The following is a 7,799-nucleotide window of genomic DNA, read 5'->3' as shown; positions in this document are numbered from 1 at the left end:
GTGTGAGGGGTTTTTTTTAGCTGTTTTGATTTGTGTTGATTTTTTTTTCTTCTAAATCCAGCTTGTACTGCATATGAGTTAGCATATCTCAACAGCCTTTGCCTGATGCAGAAATAAATGTTTGATTACAACTCCAGCTTTCTACAGAACAGAGATTCTGCTACTATAAATCAGCTTGTTTCCATTGATTTTAAAGCAGCTGTGCAGTTGCACACAGGTGGAAGATCTACCCATATAAGTTTCGGGCACAAAACTCGACTTTTTTTTAATTCTTCTCCAGAAAAGCAACAGACGCCGTGAATGGAGACAAGCACTTTTCTGAATACCTGTTTACAAGGACACACAAAACCACTGAGATTGACTTGTTCCAACAGAGTCACTGGCTGGAGCAGATAAGATATACTGAATTTTTAATTGTGTCCCATTATGAATACAGCTGTTTTACATCAGCCACTATATAAGACTCATTTAACTATTCTCTTCTGGTTTCCCAAGAAGAGAAACCTCAGATTTAATTAGAACAGTGAGACACAGCCAAGAATTTGATAACCAACAGCCATTCTGATGGAACTAAAAATCTAGACGGATAGACAGCAAGAGATAAGATTTGTTTAAAAGAGATACCGAGAACACATTTCCGCCTTTGGGGCTGATGGAAGTGCAAGTAAATACCACCTTTGCCTATAATTCCTGAGTTTGGTCTTCAGATGCCTTAATGCAGTTTTTCTTCAAATTACCCATGGATAAGAAAAATAAGTGCGAGGTCTATTTAGACAAGTAGTAAAATACAAGGAGATTAAGACTCTGGCTATATCTGATGAGACTCAAAGAGAGTATGGATATCCACCAAGCATGTGAAGGGTGGCAGGGAGGATAGTAAGATGGGAGGTGTGGCTGAAAAGCTAGCAAACCAGTCAAAAGTGCCTAGCTTTCATTACAGCTCCAAAAATGCTGAAATGACTCCCAAAATCATTACAAACTTCACATTTCAAAATATAAATGAAACCCCATCTGCAATACAATGAGGTTATTTTGCATGTACACCTACCCTAGCTTGATTCTCATTAGCTTGGTTCTGAATAGCTGGGTGTGAATACACATGAGCATTTAATGCACATTAGCCTGATTTAAGATGCATTAAGGACACATGTCTACAAGTGTGCACCCTTAATGCACCTTAAAAATGGTGATTTAAGGCTATTGGAGCCTAAATTTGTTACCTTCATAAAGCAGGTATCAAACTTATGAGCAAATAGCTAAATCACATTAGCAAATATGTAGATGCATTAGTGTACATTAACATGGCGTGTATCCATTGGCTAGGGACTAACTTTAGTCCCAAGTCAGTCCACATAGCCGTGTTAATGCACATTAGTGCATCTACATGTTCACTAATGTGATTTAGCTATTCAAGCATAAATTTTATGCCTGCTTTATGCATGCACATGTAGACACGTACCTAAATCACCTTAATGAGCATTAGACAAATGCACATTAAGTTCAGGCAAGTGTAAAAGCACATGTAGACATGGCCACTGCGTACTAACATCCTAGGATTCAGCACAGATGATACAAGCCATGGTTATATATTCCAGTGGCCAGCCAGCACTGACATCTGAGCTGCCATGGTTACACTGTTATTCTGTTATTGGTTACCTAGCTACCTTCTTAAGTAGATTAATGCTTGTTCAGGTACATATATATGTGCTGCAATCACACCTCTGACTGCTGTGTTGACAAGAGGAATTAGTTAGCCTGTATCTGGAAATATGAATGGAAAAGAATCCCTCTTTGAGAATCAGGCCTCCTAATGCTGTCTTATGCTGGGCAACCACACATGGAGGGAACTTAAGATCATCTATTACCCTTGGAAAATGTAGGCCAAAATGAAGATAGTGGCATTCTCTTCACAAGTGAGCGAGGGTGACACCAAACTCAAGGGAGACAAAAAGATGACCACCTATGATTAGACAGTGACACCTGAGACCAGATGCTCTTTCACCTACTATATGCACAAGTGAATTTAGGCACCTATATGCAATCCTCTTCCACCCTATTCTAGTCCCTAAAAACCAGGCAGCCCAAAAGGTGAGTGGGTCACCCTCCTCCTCATTCCCTCTTTGTCACTCAGTCTTAAGGGTCAGATGAGGGTGTTACACATGTAGATGCACTAATGGTCATATGGGGACTTGAGCAGGGTGGTATAAAATCATGGTTTGGCATTTAAGTCCACTCAGACACCAAATATGGCCCTTGGTCCTTAAATAAAGGCCCAACCCAAACAACATTGATGATTCTGTTTGGGTTTGGATTCCTTTACCACTAGAAAACCAGAACTATGTGCTGGTAGCAGATGCTTTTTATATGTGTTCTGGCACAGTAGTAAGAAGGTGATACCAATTATTCACAAGAGTGGGTGCATTTGTCTCTCTTCTCCCTCGTTAAAAGTTTGCCAATTCACCCAAGGTTGCTACATTATTAACCTGGCAGAGTCATTAAACTGAGCTATATGCAAGTTTTTTCCCCCAGATTATAACTCCAGGATCATCAGCGTATACGCTTGGGGTTTTAGAAATCTAGATTTCCCTTTCTTTTCCCCTGCCAACAAACGTTCCGGTAACATTGTGAGCAGCTCTGTTAAAGTTTGGTTATGCAGCAATGCCCCGTAGGCATCTGTACAGCTGTCAGGGTTGACATGTCTTAATGGCTTTTTTGCTAGAAGCACTTTGTATGTTTAGTTGCTCCTTGAACAAGTCAAATGCCTACTGCCTGCCTAGATAAGAACATAAATTCTCTATTGTTTTAGGTAATAATATCAGATTGGTTTATTCCATGGCATCTGAGGAAGTTCAATTTGAGCAAAACATCCTTTTCCGTTTTTTTTTTGTTTTGTTTTGTTTTTTTTTAGAGGGGGGGCATTGTTTTCTTGTTTTTACCTTTAACAGATGCCTCAGGACAAGGGCCCGTTTGTGGCTAGACCTTTTCATTGCAGCATTATTCGTAATGAATTCTTTTATACTGGATTTGGATATAAATATGTTACAGTGAGACAGGCCTCCGTGGATTTTTAGGCTGGCTCTGCTACAATTGATGGTTGTCTATTCCCCGTTTCCAAACATCATGTAATAAGCTAGCCATTATGCTTTGTCTCAGAAGAATGATTGACAGGATAATATAAACTCCAGTGTGAATCACCCTTTACTGAAGGATAAAATTCTTTATTAGAAATGTTAGTCGAAAACACAGGAATGGCTCAGAGCACTGGGGGATTTGTTTAAAGGTTTTAATTAAAATATATATCTCTATATCTATCTATCAAGCTCATTGTAGTCCTTGCCACTATTTTTCATCATGGATTTTCATAAAGGTAGTGCTCCTGGGGACAGAGGGCAGGAAGTCGGAGAACTAGAAGGAAATATTAACAACATTTGAGGAATTGGTCTTACATGCCCTTGGAGAGCATTATAACTCTACACATTAGAGAGGAATCTATGCTAGAGGCTTAAAACTAAAGCCAACTCAAAATTGTGTGTAGCGGTGGTTAGGGTGAGGAGGAGAAAAAATTACATGCCCGTTGCAGATTCTTAATATTAGTCTCTGTTTTGTTTCTGTGGCTGAACCCACAGCTGGAAGAGGACTAAAATCTCAGGGGGTGGTGATTATGCAAGACATTTATTATTTAAAAGTGCCCATTTGGACCAGACTAATGTATCAACAGGTTGTGAAATGAGTTAGGTGCCTGAAACCCAACCCAAGGTTTGGTCTTGAAACTGAGCCCTAGCCTAAATGTACTCCAGATCCAGGTCATTGGCTCTTAATCAATCTTTGCAAGGGTCCTGCGCTGCAGACTGGGTCAGCTCTGTCTGGTTCAGGCAGGTTCCTGCCCTGCAGCCCATGTTAAGTGCACTGACCCCATTGCTACCAATCAAGGCCAGCTGATCCCAGCCCCTTTCCTCTGGTTGGTTCTGGAGCTGCATTTAAGGAACTCCTCCAGGACATGAGCCTCGTTGCACAACCCACCGGTCTTCAGTCTCTGAGCAGCTCCTGTCCTAGCAACGTTCCTGGCTTCCCTGGTTCCTGACCCTGCCTTTGGTTTGCTCCTGGATTTCAGCCTTTGGATTCTCCCTGCAGACCTGTTTCCTGACCCTGGCTTGGTTCACTCTTGGACTTTGTTCTATGGATTATCCTTTGGATTTGGTGACTAGGTTTCTGAACCCTGGCCCCTTTTGTTGAAACTGGTGGCCAAGAAGGGTAGGTATCTGGAGCCAGGAAACCAAAGCACGGGAGTATGGCTCTGTGAGATGGACACTGTCCTGGAAGGAAGAGAAGCTTGGGTCCTAGCCCCCAAGTCCAGTGGAATATGACGTATCCCACAGCTTTCTATCCACAGACTCTTATATGCAAAAGGCAAAAACACTATTGCAAGTGGGAGCAGGGACCAGAACCCATGGCAATGACTTCTCCTGGAGTGACCCTCCTCTGGCCTTTCTCTCCTGGCCTCATATACCTTCCCCTCTTGGCTGCCCAATGGACCAGCTGCAACAGAACGGATGGAGAAGGAGAAGCCTCTTCTCCTCTGTTTCTTGTGGCTTTCACAGTTACTTAGTTTCCTCAGCAGGGAGTGAGATCTACAATCTACGTAAGTGGCCTGAAATGCCCTTTATGGGTGCATCCAGACACCCACGGATGTGTTGTTCCCTGGGGACAACTAGCAGTGGTGCACTTTGCACCGCAGCTACTTGTCCCTAGGGAATGCCTGTGTCACAGGCACTTTGGCGCATGGCAAGTTGGGGTAGGGGACACAGGGGCCAGCACTGTGCTGGCTCCAGCAGCCTCACCTGATGTCCTGTGGGCCTCCCAGAGCTGCATCCATGGCAATTCTGCCATGTGGAGCCTGGCTGGCAGCAGAGCGTGGCTCCAAGTGACCTGGCTCCACTTTTCAGCAACGTGCACTGCCTGAGTGTGCACTGCACCAGGTTTCTTTTCTACAATTTTTTTAACCCCTGGATATCCAGGGGTCAAAAAATCCATGTGAAAAAAAAAAAAAAAAAGGTGCAGTGCATTCTTGGGCAGTGTGCCCTTGCACCATGGAGAACACTGGACTGTGCAGTATATCGTGCTCCGCACTCTTCTGAACGTACTCTACAGGGCCAGTTACCCATCTAACAGTGGAGTATTTGGGCCACTATCTTCATTATTTTGCTCCAAGAGGATGAGGGTGGGGCTCTTTTAGTAATTTGTATTGGAATAGACTTGACAAAAGCAAATAGACTTGACAAAATATATTTGATCTTAGTCAAAAGCCTACATGACTCTTAGAATATGAATAAAAACAGGAATGCTGGTTCTCATGAAAACATCAGCCATATTCCTGAAATAGAATAATTGTAGATGAGAACATGGGGCTCTTTCCATCACCGCAGGGTGTCAGAAACAGCAAAAAAGCCAGCTGCCAAGCTGGACTTGGAATGATTCAGTTGGACAAGGCTCAAATGTGGCTGGTTTGTTCCAGTTCAGTGTCCAACCCCAGCAGTTCACCCACACATGCTCGACAACTCCATAGCAAATTTGTTCAAGAACTACAGCTGTCTCAGGCTCCATATAGAACCGAGAGCCAAATTCAGCTAGGATATAAATGCTTTCCTGTTACTGGCAGAGTCGCACATCTATGAAAAGAATTCAGATTTGCCTCTAGCTGACCAAAACTGATGATGTTCTCAATTCGATAAAGCACTCTGAATCTTGCTTAACAGCTTTCCTGACTTAAGGCCTACATTTTAATGCCTCTTCATTAATTGTCTGTATGAGGGATGAGTTGCTGGTTCCTCGTCTTTATCACAAAACGGTTCTTAAATATATCTGCCTATTAATGTTATGAATTGCTTATCACTGTGCTTTCCATGTGCCAACTTCATTGGCACTCATCAGCAATGTGTTGGGAGCCTCTGCAGAAAAGGCAAGGATTACACAAGTTTGGAGTTTGAGCCACTCCATCCCTCCAGCTGGAGAGTTGCCGAGCTGAAACAAGGACCCAGGTCTCCCCAAATCCTACCTTAATGCTCTATCCATTCAGCTGCACCCTTTCTCTCATGGACATAGGAATACATTCCACCGATCTGTCCCTCCACCCCTGTTCCCTAGCATTTGATTACTTTCCATATTTATTCACGTACCACATGCACCTTTCCCCCCAAAAAATTAGCGTTCCAAAATTGGAGTATGTGTCTTAAGTCGGGAAGCTGATTTTTTTTCTGCCCAGAATAGCAGTTGCGGCATTTCTATTCACTCAGACTTGAGCAAGGTTTGAATCATACTCTGACTCTTGGGTGAGGTCTGTGGCAGTGGCAGATGGACGGAGCCACCACTGCCACCTCTGCTGCTTCAACTACTTAAAAAGGAGTGGGGCGAGCCAGGGGCCCTTGTCTCTTATGGGGGAGCGCTCATCTCTTCAGGGGGGTCTGTCTCTTAGGAGGGGGCTCAGCCTCCCCAAGCCCTCCTCCCCATATTTCAAACCATGGACTTGAGGAAGTTAACTGACTTAATGGCTCATTAGAATCTATTTGATGCCAGCTAATTGCCCTTCACTCAACAGGTGTTAACTACCCACTATCACTTTTAATGGTCTTGACGTTCCGCTAATTGACGGTTCTTGTCTCTTATGGGGGGCTCAGCCCCCATGAGTCCCCCCCCCCCATTTTTCAAACCCTGGACTCGAGGACCTTAATTGACTTAATGGCTCATTAGAATCTATTTGATACAAACTAATTGCTCTTTAATCAACAGGTGTTAACTACCCACTATCACTTTTAATGGTCTTGATGTTCCACTAATTATGCAATCCTTTCTTTAGCAATTTTGCTGCAGAATTTACAATTTAACTCTTCCTGATCTCTCCTCTGTTTCATAGGCATGGTTTATTATAATCTACCTGATTCCTGCTAATTGATGTACACTTCATAGGTATTAATTACCCCATTCCCTTTTCAATGGGCTTGATGTTTCACTAATAATTCCATCTTTTGTTTAGAAATTTTGCTCTCTGTTATCACCTCTAGCCTCTTTTCTCCTGTTTCATAGCCTTGCAGCCTGTGTCAAGCTTTTCTCAGAATCTTGGATCTGCCCACAGATTCCAGTCTTCAGCAGCAATAACAGTTTCAGCTTTTGGCAGAGTAGTGGCTGCTGACAATTCAGCTGTGAAAGGGTTCAAACTGTAGCTTTGGCCTGAGTAGGAAAGGGAAGGTGAGGGAGCTGAAGATAAGGCTCTGTCCATACTGTATGCACTAATAACTGGAAAAAAACTTTTTTTTCCTTCATTCTGCCTGCCCACAAATAAGGCATGTGGTATTCAAGAAAATAGTGTCATAAAATAGGCATGTGGTATTTAGCAGTGCCTGATACATTCCCACAATAGTGCATGCAACAAGCCATATATAATATGGAAAAGCATGAACCTAAGTGACAAATAGAGGAACATCTTTGCCCATAAAACACATTCCTTGATGACTTCCTGCTACATTTCCTTACATTTGTCCTCCTTTTTTTTCACCCCCCTGTGTGCATTTCAGGGGCTGGCTCTTTGAATATGGTACAGCAATGTAGCTGTAGAGATAAAATATCTGCATCTCCCATTCTTCCAGCTAATAAGCACTGTTGCTACACTCCTTCATCCAAACTGCTGAATGGCATATTCAGATATTTTTGCTTTACACCTAAACTACAATAACACAGTACAATGCCTGCCCCAGTTTTCCCACCCAGAGGAGCAAATAGCTCCTCCCCTACCCAGCACAAGGCCATCT

Source organism: Gavialis gangeticus, unplaced genomic scaffold (assembly GCF_001723915.1).
Source record: "Gavialis gangeticus isolate Ggan-Ray unplaced genomic scaffold, GavGan_comp1, whole genome shotgun sequence".
In the NCBI taxonomy this organism is placed as follows: Eukaryota; Metazoa; Chordata; order Crocodylia; family Gavialidae; genus Gavialis; species Gavialis gangeticus.
This window is presented reverse-complemented; position numbering follows the sequence as displayed.